Source organism: Rhinolophus ferrumequinum, chromosome 19 (genome assembly GCF_004115265.2).
Source record: "Rhinolophus ferrumequinum isolate MPI-CBG mRhiFer1 chromosome 19, mRhiFer1_v1.p, whole genome shotgun sequence".
In the NCBI taxonomy this organism is placed as follows: Eukaryota; Metazoa; Chordata; class Mammalia; order Chiroptera; family Rhinolophidae; genus Rhinolophus; species Rhinolophus ferrumequinum.
The window spans coordinates 49,067,943-49,080,919 of NC_046302.1; the positions used below are offsets into that span (position 1 = coordinate 49,067,943).

At 40.3% G+C, this 12,977-nt stretch overlaps 1 protein-coding gene across 6 annotated transcripts in view; it reads left to right on the top strand.

Moving 5' to 3' along the window:
- The window catches only part of CDH20 (cadherin 20), a 183,810-nt gene that overhangs the window by 2,033 nt on the left and 168,800 nt on the right, over positions 1–12,977 (top strand). The window contains exon 1 of one of the 6 annotated variants that reach the window (XM_033087788.1): positions 614–823. The exons of the other annotated variants lie outside the window; for them this stretch is intronic. The gene's annotated coding sequence lies outside the window, so the exon portion shown is untranslated. Of the gene's footprint in view, positions 1–613; positions 824–12,977 lie in introns of those variants that run through there. 6 annotated transcript variants of the gene reach the window in all.

The window sequence follows — 12,977 nt, forward strand, 5'->3', positions numbered from 1 at the left end:
AAGCCAGTGTAGGAGATGAAGTCAAGCCTCCTTGCTGGCCACATTCCTTCATGCCAGAAAAAAAAAAAAGGAGAGACAAATGAAGAGCAAGCGGGAAGTAATATAAATTGGAAGCAAGCTCTCGGAGTCTACTTAGGCTGTCACCACTGACTTTGGTGTGACCTTTCCTTGCCAGCGCCGATTTTCCCTACTTGCCAATGCACAAGTAGCCATGTCTTTCTAACAGAACGGTTGTCTGAGACGATCTAATTTTGTAGCCAAAAAAGTGCTTTGAACATCCTGGGAAAGGACAGCTTATAAAATAGGCGTTTTCACTGTTTTGTGAAAAGTTTGCTGCATGGCAGGTTAAGGAGATACATTTTTAGTATGTGTGCCATGTGGCAGCGTAAAATTAAAATGGAAAAGGAAAGTACAAACATAAAAATGACTTAGCATTCTTGACATGCTTGTGCATATTTGTAGAAAAATTATCTTTCATTTGGGGAGCGTTGCCCGGGAATTTAATCATAGAGTTTCTACTACTGAAACGCCCCCTGCTACCTTTCTCCCTGTAAAATTTTATGACCCAGTTCTCACAGGAAAGGCAATGTGGCCGCAGTAAGTGTGGGGGCTGAGAGGCAGGATCAGAGGGATGTTAGGGGAACCGTCACATAGGGTTTGGGGACTGGAATGGGAAGAAAGAGGCCATCATCCCTGCAAAGCAGGAAAATCTTTTGGAGGAAAACAGTTGAGCAGTGTAAGGCAATGGGACCCAGCGTTGGCTGTTGTCTACTCTGATGCAGGAAGGGGACTCGATCAGATGGTTCAGAAAGGACCAGCCAAGGTATTTTTCCCTCTCCCCTTTGGTAAAGGCATTGCCTTCGTCTTATCTTTGGATTGGTGTTAACTTGGCTACCCCTGTCTATACAGGGCAATAGTTTTCCCTGGCCATTTCAAAGAGATTCAGACGTACTCTCCTAGCCCCTTCTATATTTGTAAATATTCCCCAAGTTCTGAAGCTTCTCAAAGACGTGCAGCTGTTGGCGAATTTAAGTAAATAGTTGGAAGTAATCAAGAAAGCCACTGAAAAGTGAATATGTGTTCCCCTGGCGGAGAAGTTATTGACTGCCTTTTGAGCTAGAAAATAAGCAGTTTGGAAAAGCAGGAGGGATTTTCTTGACTTCTCTCTACCCATCAACCAGTAGTTGTATTCTTCTTTCCCTCATAGTAGTGAGTACTGTTCGGTTAAGTATTTTTTACAGTTTTGGACTTAGAATAGGGGTTTGCCTGGTGGTGTTCTATGGAGAGAGGAAAAATGTAAAGAGATACGGAAGGAAGAGCTGCAGTGGCTAGAACATAAATCAGTCAGAATATATGGGGGAGTGATGAGAATAGGTCTTTTCACCCTAAAAAAAAAAATGTCCACTTTGGAAGAAAAAGAAGTCTGATTATTGGCATCCAAGGCTGAAACCAAGGCAGCTGATGCAGAGAAGAGCCAAAGGGCAGTTCTTCTTAGTTTAGAAACAGCAAGACAGCCTCTGCCAAAGATTGCTGTAAACACGGAATAAAGATTTCATTGTGGGCTGGTGTGACTAGAATAATTAGACAGTTAATTGTTCATTCTGATCTGGTGGTGTTGTAATCAGTAGTGCAGAGCAGCAAAAATAAGAGCAAGGGAAAAACAGAAAAGTAACACATCACTTTTATCTTCACTTGTTTCGCTTTGATGGTACTTTGGAAAATCCTGGTAGTTTTCAAAAAAAAAAAAAAAAGCATTCTATATTCTCAGGGGAGACCTGAGACCCATTTTTCTCCTCCAAGTTCTACCCTAGATATGGACAAAATTTCTCATCTTCTAAAACAGCATGGGAAACTATAGTATGATTTGTGAAATCCCAATATTAATTAATTAAACCTCAGTGTCAAGTCAAACTATACGCAAAGCACCTGATTTTTGCATTTCTCCAACACTTTTTTTCACAGGCATATAAGGTTGAAGAAGTAAATATTCCATTTTTAACCTTTCATTATTTTCACAAATTGCCTTGTGATTCTTCTTTCACATTTAATTGCAGAAACAGCCTCCCTATACTGTCATATGAATTTAGAGACAAAAGAAAAATGTATTTTAAGTGATAAAGGTGATTTTAACAGCAAAGCATCTCTAGTTATTGTAGGCAGTAAACTGTAGCTTATTATTTTTTACTAAAAGATGGCACTGTCGTAAATTCTTGCTGAAATGACTTGTGCAAATGAAGAAATGACTAAGGAACTATACAAAGCACCGAGTACGTGGTGTCTGGGGCGGGGGAAAGGAAGAACCCTGTATTCATTCTGTTCGAACCCTCCCTGAATCCGCATATTGACCTGGAATATGGAGCAAGTTTTCATTATTTGAATTTAAACAGGAACATTTTTAAGTGTCAGTGTTAAGTAGAATTGTTCTGGGAATAAAAGCACTATGTTATTTTTTTTTTTTTAAAGGCATACTAAATGACCTAAGGTCATAAAGTCCCATAAAGAGAAATACTTTGTTTCTCCAAGATACTCATTTTGTCTCAATGTGTTTAAGAGGTACAAAAGCATCTTCACTAATCTTTCGTTTCTTTTATTCACCATGAATCAAAAGGGATGGCATGGGCAGAATACTTACTGAAGTAATGAAAAGTGTAAGTGGTACAAAATTATGAAACTCTAGCTTTCAGAAGACAAAATTCTACTTTATAAAACTGTCTCCAGCAATTAAAAATAGAAAATCATATTGCTACATTAAATTATGGCAACAACCCATTTTCAAGAGAAATTTAGCCTTTTATCATTTAGTTGCTATTCATGGTTTGCTAGATAGTTTTTCAGAATCATCTGCCAATCTCCCGCTAACCAGGACTGTCTAGTTAAGAACGTTCCTAATTACATATGGATTAACTTAATTTTAGAATCCTCAGAATATTCAACTCAAAGTATAACTCAAACGCAATGCAAAAGGGAAATGATCCAATTCCCCTCAAGGTATACGTAATATTTTTTAAGTTTAAAGAATCATAAAAGAGAGAACATTTGGTATGGAAATTCATCAGTGAGTAACTACAATAAAGGCGTAAGGAAAGCTATAAACTGTGGATCTTTTAAAAATATGCAAAGTAGAGTTAGAACGGTATCACTCATTTTTCCTTCCGAAGCAGTAAGAGCTGGTCATGTAAAACACCATGAAAAGTACAAACGTTAAAGAAATGCCCAGCGTTGCCTGAAATGGGGGTGTCTCTGCTATTTCTAGGAATGTTTCACAATCTAATCCAAAGGTTAGAATGCCATAACCGTGTTAAGAGTAAAGGGGTATCTTACATGGAAGAGATATATTTCTTTATAGTTCTACAGTTCCTCGCTAGAATCTTACACATAAGAAATTCTCAAGAAATAGGTGTTGATTTGATTTTTTTTATAAAGAAAACAAAATTGAATTGATGGAATTTCCAAATGAGATGAATTTATATTTTAAGTCAAATACTTGAATGGTCTTTGTCACTTGAAATTCTCTCTAAACTGACGATATATGCCTGACGAGATAGTAATAATTATTGGCAATAATCTCGTGTGGGCATGAGGGAGGTAAGAAAGTGGGAAAACTTTAAAGACTTTTTTTTTTTTGGAGTTTTACCTAAATAGCGAGTATGTTTATGTGCATGTAAGTGGTTTAAAATGCACAGTATCTCTTCATAATGAAGATGGTATTTCACCAAATGGTTATTATTCACAAGTTGTCATACAGATTTCCACCTTTGAAGTACGAATGTTAGACCAATTATGACAAAACAGCTGCAAGTTCTCTGCTGTATCAACTAATTAAAGGGTAATTAATAAAATAATACTTGCATTCCATGGCAATGGCTACATCTGGTTGTCATAGAAGTTGTTTGACATTTGGCCAACTGGGCAGAAACCCCAATCCTTAATACCTCACGTGGAAATTACTTGCGGCCAAAACACTTACACTTACCTGGTCCTTGACCTGATGATTTACAACTGAAATAAGCTATGTGGACCTTCCTCCAAAATGGTAACCAGGTGCTCCTCAGGAACTGAAATGTCTATAGGTACATCATCAGCCTGTTTAGTTTCTTTTAGTTCTGACCTTAGTTGAACAAACAACGTGGTCTTAGTGTTTTGCTAGGAACAGTACATGTATTGGCATAATTGGGAGCTAGCAGTCAAGAGAAAAGCAGAATAGAATTAGCATGAAGATTCAGTTACACCTTGTTCCCAGAGAGAGTTGTCCACTGGCGTTAGAGTTAGGCTGGTCACAGCCAACATAGCATAGAAGGATGTGCGAGGCCGCATTCTTGTTCTCTAGCTGATGTCTCTGGATGGAACCAAACATTGGTGTCCACTTTCCAGCAATAATCAAAACACAGTTGATTAAATAACAGCTTATTCAAATTGATGGATAGACATTTTAAGTGTGCACCTGAGCATAAGTCTTTATAAAGTCAGTGGCTAAAGCTATTGTATACAGAATATTTTCCTGAAGGAGTAATACACATTTTATATCGTATTCGTTTCCACTTTGTTACATTTTATAAAGTCAATAGCTTTGAACCTTTATCAAGTCCTAATTTGGGTTAATTTGTAGATATGAGGAATAATCGATGAACTTAACATCATTTGTTTTTAAACTAACAGAAGTAGTTTCACTTACCAATGTAACTAGAAATTGGCTGAAGAAATTTCATCTGGTAATAATTTCTAAAGACGACTAAATACATGTGTTTTAATTTGAAAGGTTATTAGCACTGATAAGAGTATCAAAACAGACGGAAGTGAACACTCGATCTTCGCATCTAAGACTTTTTTCTAAGCAAATGTTTTCAACGAGACATGCAATGGGCAGTATCACCTACTTACCTCCTTTAAGGTCTGGGGGAAAACCATTGGGACATTACAGTTGTCTCTATGCCCACCCACACAGCCTCTTGGTTTCCCGTATCTTCACTTTCTAATACAAGAAACAATACGAGTTCCCATCTCTCTTTTTCATACCCCTTGATGCCGTGCACCCAACACCTCATCTACAATATGAATTTGCAAAGGCACAATCCTCATACCACTGAAAGAACAAGCCACATGTGAAAGCATGTCTTGTAAGCTCTTTTTTTTAGATATTAAGTAAGAATCTAAATCTGTGCCCATACTTGGCACAAACTGGCGAGAATTCCCAAGGCTGCTCCTCTTATAAGTACATATCTAGTAACATTTTGTGTGCTTTCATTGTTATCACTATAAATTGTATTGAAAGCAAATAGTACCTAGCAATCAAAATACATCTCTGTTAACACTGTAGTTTTGAAGTGTTACAGTTGTATCTAGCTTAGCCCCATGTTCTCATCTCCATAATTCTGACAACATTTATTTAAGTCTAAAAATCTGAGGCATGCTTGTATTTGGAAATAAAATCCTCAAGTACTCATTACAGAATTAATCCATTTAGCAGTTCAGCATCTCAGTGGAAAACTTCAGGCAGCTAAGCACAGAAGATATCCTCCGATTCCCGGGGCTGAGGAACATGTGGAGATGGAATTGCTGAGGGGTATTCTTTAAACACAGGAAAATAGCAGATTTCTTCATGATACAGGAGCGCTGTCCATCTCTTTGGATACATCTACCTAGTTCGCTTGTGTCGATTAAAATGTGCAGCATTCAGAAAGAAGGCAAACAAAGCAATGAAAATAACCATCATGTAGTCCTGCCTCTGTGCCAGACACGCGCTGAGTGCTTCACACGCGTGACCTCATTCATCCTCTGTATGAAGTCAGTGTCTTTATCATCTTCAGGTCGCAGAGGGGGAAACTGAGGCCCAGGGTGAAGTGGTCACCATGGGCGGATTTCACACCCAGGCCTCTCCAGCTCCCATATTTGTAGCCCTACTATGCAGTCACACTGCCTCTCCTACAGCAGGGGTTCTTAGCCTCGGCACTACTGAGACATTTGGGGCCAGATAACTCTTAATTCTTTATTGGAGGAGTGAGAAAGGAGCTGTCCTGTGCATTGCAGGACATTTAGCAACATCCCTGGTCTCTGCCCACGAGGTGCCAGCAGCATCCTCTCAGCTATGGTCACCAAAAATGTCTCCAGACATCATCACATGTCTCCTGGGGAGCAAATTACCCTGACCAAGAACCACTGCTATGGAGCAAAGTTTAACCTCCATGTACTGCTTATCAAAGCACACATTTTCAAATTAAAGATTGGTCATCCATCTTTCAAATAATAAGATAGATTAATTCTCCTGTTATGTGAGCCACACTATAGATAATTTGTAAATATATATTATTATATTATACATATGACAAAACTTCGGGAGAAAAAAATTATTAAGTCCACATGCCTTCGTTAATATCAGGTCTTTTCCTACTAGTTTCCTTTGGGGCTCAAACAGGGTGATTAAGAGATTGCTATGATTATACATTTGTGCCGAAAAAGACTATATAATGGTTGAAAATTTGTAAACCGCAGTTTAAATTGCCCCAAATGCCAATTACTAGATTGTGCACTAGATCTGGGTTCCAGGAGGAGAGCGATGGGGACTCTTGCTCATCTTTGTGTCACTGAATCCGACACTGGGCCCAGCACACAGCCGGTGCTCAATCAATTCTCCCTCATCAGTAAATGACATTATGGTTAAACCTAGCACAGGTTTTCAACATGGTCGTAGGCCTCTGTCTGGACTTGACATGTACTACATTGTGCTTTAAGCAGTGGCATGGATGTGCACATAATAGTATGCCAATCACGTTTATAAATGTAATGACACCAAGCGGGGTAAAAATACACGAGGTGAGGAAATAGGATGAAAAAGGCTGATAAGATGGGCTAGATCTAACAAGATGAACTTGAACACAAACACGTGCCAGTGAAAACAACAAACCACATGGCGGCTGAGGGGTGTGCCCCAGGCCTCTCTCAGCCGAGCAGAGGCAAAGCTGGGGCTCAGACTCAGACCGCTTGATACCCACTCTCTCCAGGGATGAGCTGGTCCTGGCTTTGCTTTGTCTCGGTCAGGGCGCACCCGAGATGTCCTGTCCACTATGTGCTGCACCAGAGTGGTGTCTGAAGCAATAGCCACTGGCCTATGAGGGGCTCAAAAACATGCCAGAAGACAGAAATGGTTGAAGCTGTTCAAAATGGCAGACCTGACATAGAAAAGACTTAGAGGGACCACAATACTCATCTGGAATATCTTTAGGTAAAACAGAAATTAAATGTATTCTGCACTACTGTGGAGAACTGGAAGCTACAGAGAAGCAAATTTTATCCCAGCGCTAATAATGAGCTTCCTGGTGATGGATTATCCTACATTGGAGCAGGCTCCCCCAGGGAGGAGTGAGCTCCCAGTCTTCAGAGGGGAGCACGTGGATGACTGGCCTGTGGGAATCTAAGCCCAGACAGAAGGGGAAATTATCAGGGTTCTCCTGGGTGCTTTCTAGTCCCCAGTGTACGTGACTTCTTTATAGGCTGTTACTGACCTTGTAAATTACTCTCTGTAATTCTGTTAATAAAAGCACAATCTGTATTTTCTCTAATCCACATATTCAGAGTCATAGGGGTAAATAAAATAGAATAAGCAGGAGAGAATCTCACTGTATGCCATATGGAATAAGAATCACTTCCTATGTGCTAACCACTGTGTACAGCACTTCATCAGCATTATCCCATCTATTCCTGAGAAGAACCCCATGCAATTTTGTAACTGAGGAAACGGAGTCACAGAGAAGTTAAGTAACTTGTCCAAGATCACACAGCTAGGACTTCCAGCCTTATTATTTGAAGCTGAGGCGGTCTAAAGTTCCAAAGTCCATTTCACAAGTACTACCATCGCATCCTGTCTGCAGGGATATGCTATTCTGTTTGGAATGTTGACAATTTCTAGAGTTTGAGACACAGAGCTCTCTAAGTGCAGATACCTAAACCATCTTCCAAATATTAAAATACATCATTTTAAAAACTATTTGCAGTTTTCTATTATTCATGATGTTGCTCCCTTCAAATAGTGCAAATTGCTATGAGTTGACTTTAAGTAAATTTTTTAGAGTTTTTTTTTAAGTCTGTAGAAGAAAGATTGATACTGAAATCTCAGACACTCCTGTAAACGAGGGAACTAGAACCCAGGCCTTGAGGCTGAAAGGGCCAGCGTGAAAGCAAGAGTGGTAATTTTCATTTCCACAAATTCAGGAAATTCTAATGGTCGAGTTGTTCAGACAATTATATCATTAGAGACTGTGCTCTCTTCCAATCAGGATTATCTTGTTGGATTATCTTCTGCTTTATGGTCAAGTTGTTGGATATTTCATAAAACCAAACTGACTGTTAAAACTCCTTTGTCGGCCTTTTATTACTTCATTGCCAAAAAGACACTGAAAAGCTCTAAACCATTCTGCCAGAGAGCAGGGGATTCAGCCTATTTGTCACTCTGATTTAATGGAAGATCACTTAAGCTTTGCAGATTTAATCTAGTGACGTCTTATCTTAAGCAGTGCTGCTTCATGCCCACCATTCCAGCCAATAATCAGCAAAAGACTGAAAACACAGGGCAGCATTTGCTTTCCAAACTTAACACTGCCCTGGTCCTTACATGTACTTCCAACGCTTCCTGAAGCCCATAATTCCATGTTTATCCTCATTGGAAAGCATCCAGGCATGGCAGGAGGGGCCCAAACACTTACCACAGGATTTAAAATGGCATCTTATGCAGGCAGCTAGGTCTCTGTGGCACAATGTGTTGCCAAAAGGCAGAGGCTTCGCCCAAACGCCTGTTCTTCATCTGTCGTTTATTGGGATCCGGGCCGTCTACTGCTAAAGACACAGTCTCGTGCTTGCTGTATGTTCACAGCCCGCCCCAGCACCTGTCTAAAATAACTCCCTTGCTGAGCCTCTTCCCATAACATTGACTCATCGGGGCACCACTGTGCCGTGTCAAACTGGCGGGAAGAGCGTTTATATGACCTTATGACGTGGGATGGAAATCAGCACACTGCTGTGTTATTCACAGGTTTCTTCCTATGGTTTTACATTAGTCCATACAGGAAACCTTTATAAAAAGTGTTCTCGATATACTTTATGGAAACATTCTACATCAAGAACATCTCCTAAATGAACATGTCACGGGAAACATCTAACTCCAAGAAGCATCGAGTGTGAAACCACGAAGGCACTCTTCCATCATACGTGAGCTACCCAGGAGGTAGAATCTGACAGGTTATTCCGGGGATTCGGACAGAATAAATTAGGAACTGACCTGAGATAGAAACATCTATGAGAACTGAGGAATGTACAGGCAAGTGCTGTGGCCAGTACCTTCACCCAGGACTTCTTTGAGTCGGTGTGTGTCAAAAGCCATACAGGACCTATCTCTACCCTCGCTCATAGTTCTGAGCACGTAGCTGGCCTTACGTGATGGCACCTTTAGAAGTCACTGGCTACGGGATTTGAGTAACTGGAGCAGGAGGAAGTGATGTATAAAGGTGAAAAAGAATGACCGCTAAGGCATGGCCTTATTTATTTTAAGGGGAGAGAGGAAGTCTGTCATTATTAAAAGCTCGTTTCATGATGATATGCAGCCTTTAAGCAAAGAAATCTGTCACCTTCCCTTCTCCATCCCAACCCCAACATTATTTATGTCCTAAGAAAGATACCAAATACACCTCTTGCATCTTTGAGATAAAAGGAAACCTTTCATACCCTTGGTGCTGCGTAAAAGAAATATTTAAGCCAAATTGAAGGCATCAAAAGTAAGTAACTGCACTAAAAAGTCAAAGCCATATTGAACAATAAACAATTTATGGAAGAAGCCCAGAAAAAAAATGTTTTTTTAAAAAATTGAAAAGCATAGCTTCTGACAAGTATGCTTTATTTATGAGTATAAGTAGAATTTTTCAAGGAACACAAAAATACTAAAATAAAATACAAGTTTGACACATATATTTTCTCTTTGGTTTTCACACACAAAAAAATCTAGGTAGATGAGGTTAACTGATAGTTTAATTCAATGATCATTATCTAAACTAATTGAGAGAACGAAAGAAGTTGGGATTATCTGAAATTGTCAATGGCCTTTGATTTGAAGACAGGTAAGCCCAGGGATCGAGCAATTCATTCCGCTTTTAAAAAGATAAGCGAGTCTCATAAGTGAAGTCCAGATGCCCATGCTTGACAATTCCTCGTTCCCTCTCCTCTCTTAGCTTAGCTCTCCCTACTTATCCTGGGGCGCTGATGGGCCATACTCATCAGAGCAGAGCTGGGCTTATTTTCTGCTGGTTCACTGGTTGCATTCTTGCTTTCTGTTCCTTAGAGCACCTATGATTTTATAAATGCATGGGGGAGGGGGGCAAAGATTGGGAGGAGATGCTGAGAAGGTTAACCCAGGAACGTTTGGCCCCAGGTCTAACAGCCCCCAGACTGTTTACCACTATCAAAAACACACAAACAAAAATATCATCTTTCTTAAGCATTTCTCTGGTCCCAAGGCAAATTGGGATATGAATTCGTTCAAAAGGATTCTATGCGTGCAATGTGAATAACTGTCAACAAAGCTATAATTAAGGAGATGAGATGCTGTCAATAAACTTGAAATAATGATTTTCCTTGGAACAGCCACATTATGTCTTCTCTCCTCTCTACCCTTTTCTCACATGGCTTCCTTCCAGGATAAGCTAGAGTTTTCTCAATATAATTTAGGACAGGAAAGTCCCTATGGAGCTCTTTATAGACTTTGAGAAATTCATAAACAACACTCTTCTTCCTTTTCAGATGGACATTTCGCTAATGTTTTCTTAAAATTCATGATGTAGTTTTCTCCAGTTATTAAGTGTCCCCCCTCCAGTGTTCTATGCATCTAAAGAACCCAATATAGCTTCGTTAGTTGATAACTACAGCAATAGAGGTGCCCCTGGTGTACAGAGCCCTGTCTTTGCAAATCAGTTTTGCATGTGCTACTTCATGTTTTCAGTGCCATCTGCCAACAGCCCTTCTGGCTACAATTGATTTCATATTATTTCTTTGGCCCACTGGAACATTTTAGGTCTCAACAAATGTTTGTAAATAAAAGTATGGACTTTCTGTGCCAAAAACGTCACTTTTCTTACTCTCACTCTTAGGAACTGTTTCTGCCACAGTCTTGCTTATGTCACTCACACCTCTTCAGGAAGCCACATTTCTTTCAAACTATCTCTGATTCTTTTTTTGTCTCCAAAAGACAGCTCAAAATGTCTCTTCCTGCATGAGACCTCAAACAATTAGCCAGAGATTTCTCAGTCCACCCCCAAGACTCTGATGTTCTTCCTTAAATTAGATGGTGTTGCACCAGTGGTGGTGGTTGTCTCAGGTGGGTATTTTCTCACCCCCCCAACTGACTTCTTCAAAGCAGAAACGGGGTGTGCTCCTTTTCTAAGATACAGAGTTCCCCACCCTGAATGGTGGGGGCTCACTGACACCAATGGCCTGGTGCTTTGTGACGTCCCCCAAACATTCTGCTGTGTCAGCTCAATGCTGGGGCTGTTCTAAGTCACGTCCCCATCAGCTTGTGATCTGCTCTACACAGACACAAAAAGGTGGGAACTCCAGCTGGTCACGGTTGTGCTGGGACAGGCGGCTGCAAAGGTGGCAGGTGGAGGGTCAGAGAGCACAGCTAGAGCTGAGAGAGGAAAACAGAGTTAGGAAGGGTGTTGGGAGGGAGAGGTAAGGCAGAACTATGTAGAAAAGAACAAGTGTTCAGCTTTTTAAAAATATGAATAATGACATTTCATGTTTACTCCTGGGAAACTAAGTGTCGCTTTGTGATATGTTGGGGAATGTAAGCTTATTTTTAAACGGCATGTGGGCTGTGCCTTAAAGGTTGAAAACTGTGGGGGTTGAAATAAGTACTCTTTAGGAATAGCTGTGAGAACATCAGAAATTACCAGAACAATGAACCATGGTCTCCATCTTGGAATTCCAGGCACCAGGCGCCATTTTGGCAAATCTGTTCTCTGTGCCTTACCAGCTGAAAAATCTTCTGTTTGACTTTTGCCATCTGCCTACTCCTAACAAATCCAACCCAAATCCACATGAACAGGTGGATTTAGGTCCTGGAGAATGGCACTTTCCAGGGGAAAACTAGAGAAATTCATTAACTGTTAGCAGTTTGAAATACTCATTTACAAGTTGAACCCAAAGCACAGTCGTTCTCTGAATGTGTCTTCCCAGGGTGAGATGTATGAATATGAGACCTCCAGGGAATATGGTATTTTGGAAGGAATTTGAGTCCTTAATGAATGTTTCCTACAGATCCCATAATGACTCCACTCTGTGTTTGCCATGTAAAGAACTATGCCCTTTACATAGTCGCTAGCATGTGCTTTTTAGAGATTCACGCCTACACAGTACAGTAACAATTATTTTTCCATGGATATCTACAGATTCGGCACGTAGAAGTTCTGCACTGAGAACCAGAACATATTCATTCAAGCCATATCTCTCCAAACCAAGACTAAACACCAAATGCAGCGATATCCCAAATTAGGCCAAAGTGCTATATAAAAATTCCTAAATTGCCACATGCATGTGATAAGGGAAGAATAATATAAAAATTTGATGTTTTGATCAATCTCACATTATAGCTTGCCACAATGTAGTTTATATCTCCACAAGCTAAAATGAGCTTAAGACTTAAATGTATGACTAGAAAGAATCAGGGCAAAGGTGGTGTATCAGTCTGCTCAGGCTGCTGTAACAAATAGCACAGGCTGGGTGGCTAAAACAACAGAAATTCATTTCTCTCAGTTCTGGAGACTGGAAGTCCACGATCAAGGTGCCAATAGCATCAGTGCCTAGTAAGTGTCTCCCCTTGGGTTGATACAGCCTCGTTCTCAAAGTGCACTCACATTACTTCTTCTGTGTATGTGTGTGTGGGGGGGGGGAGGGAGGGTCAGGGAGGGAGGGGAAGGGGAGAGAGAGAGAGAGAAAGAGAAGAG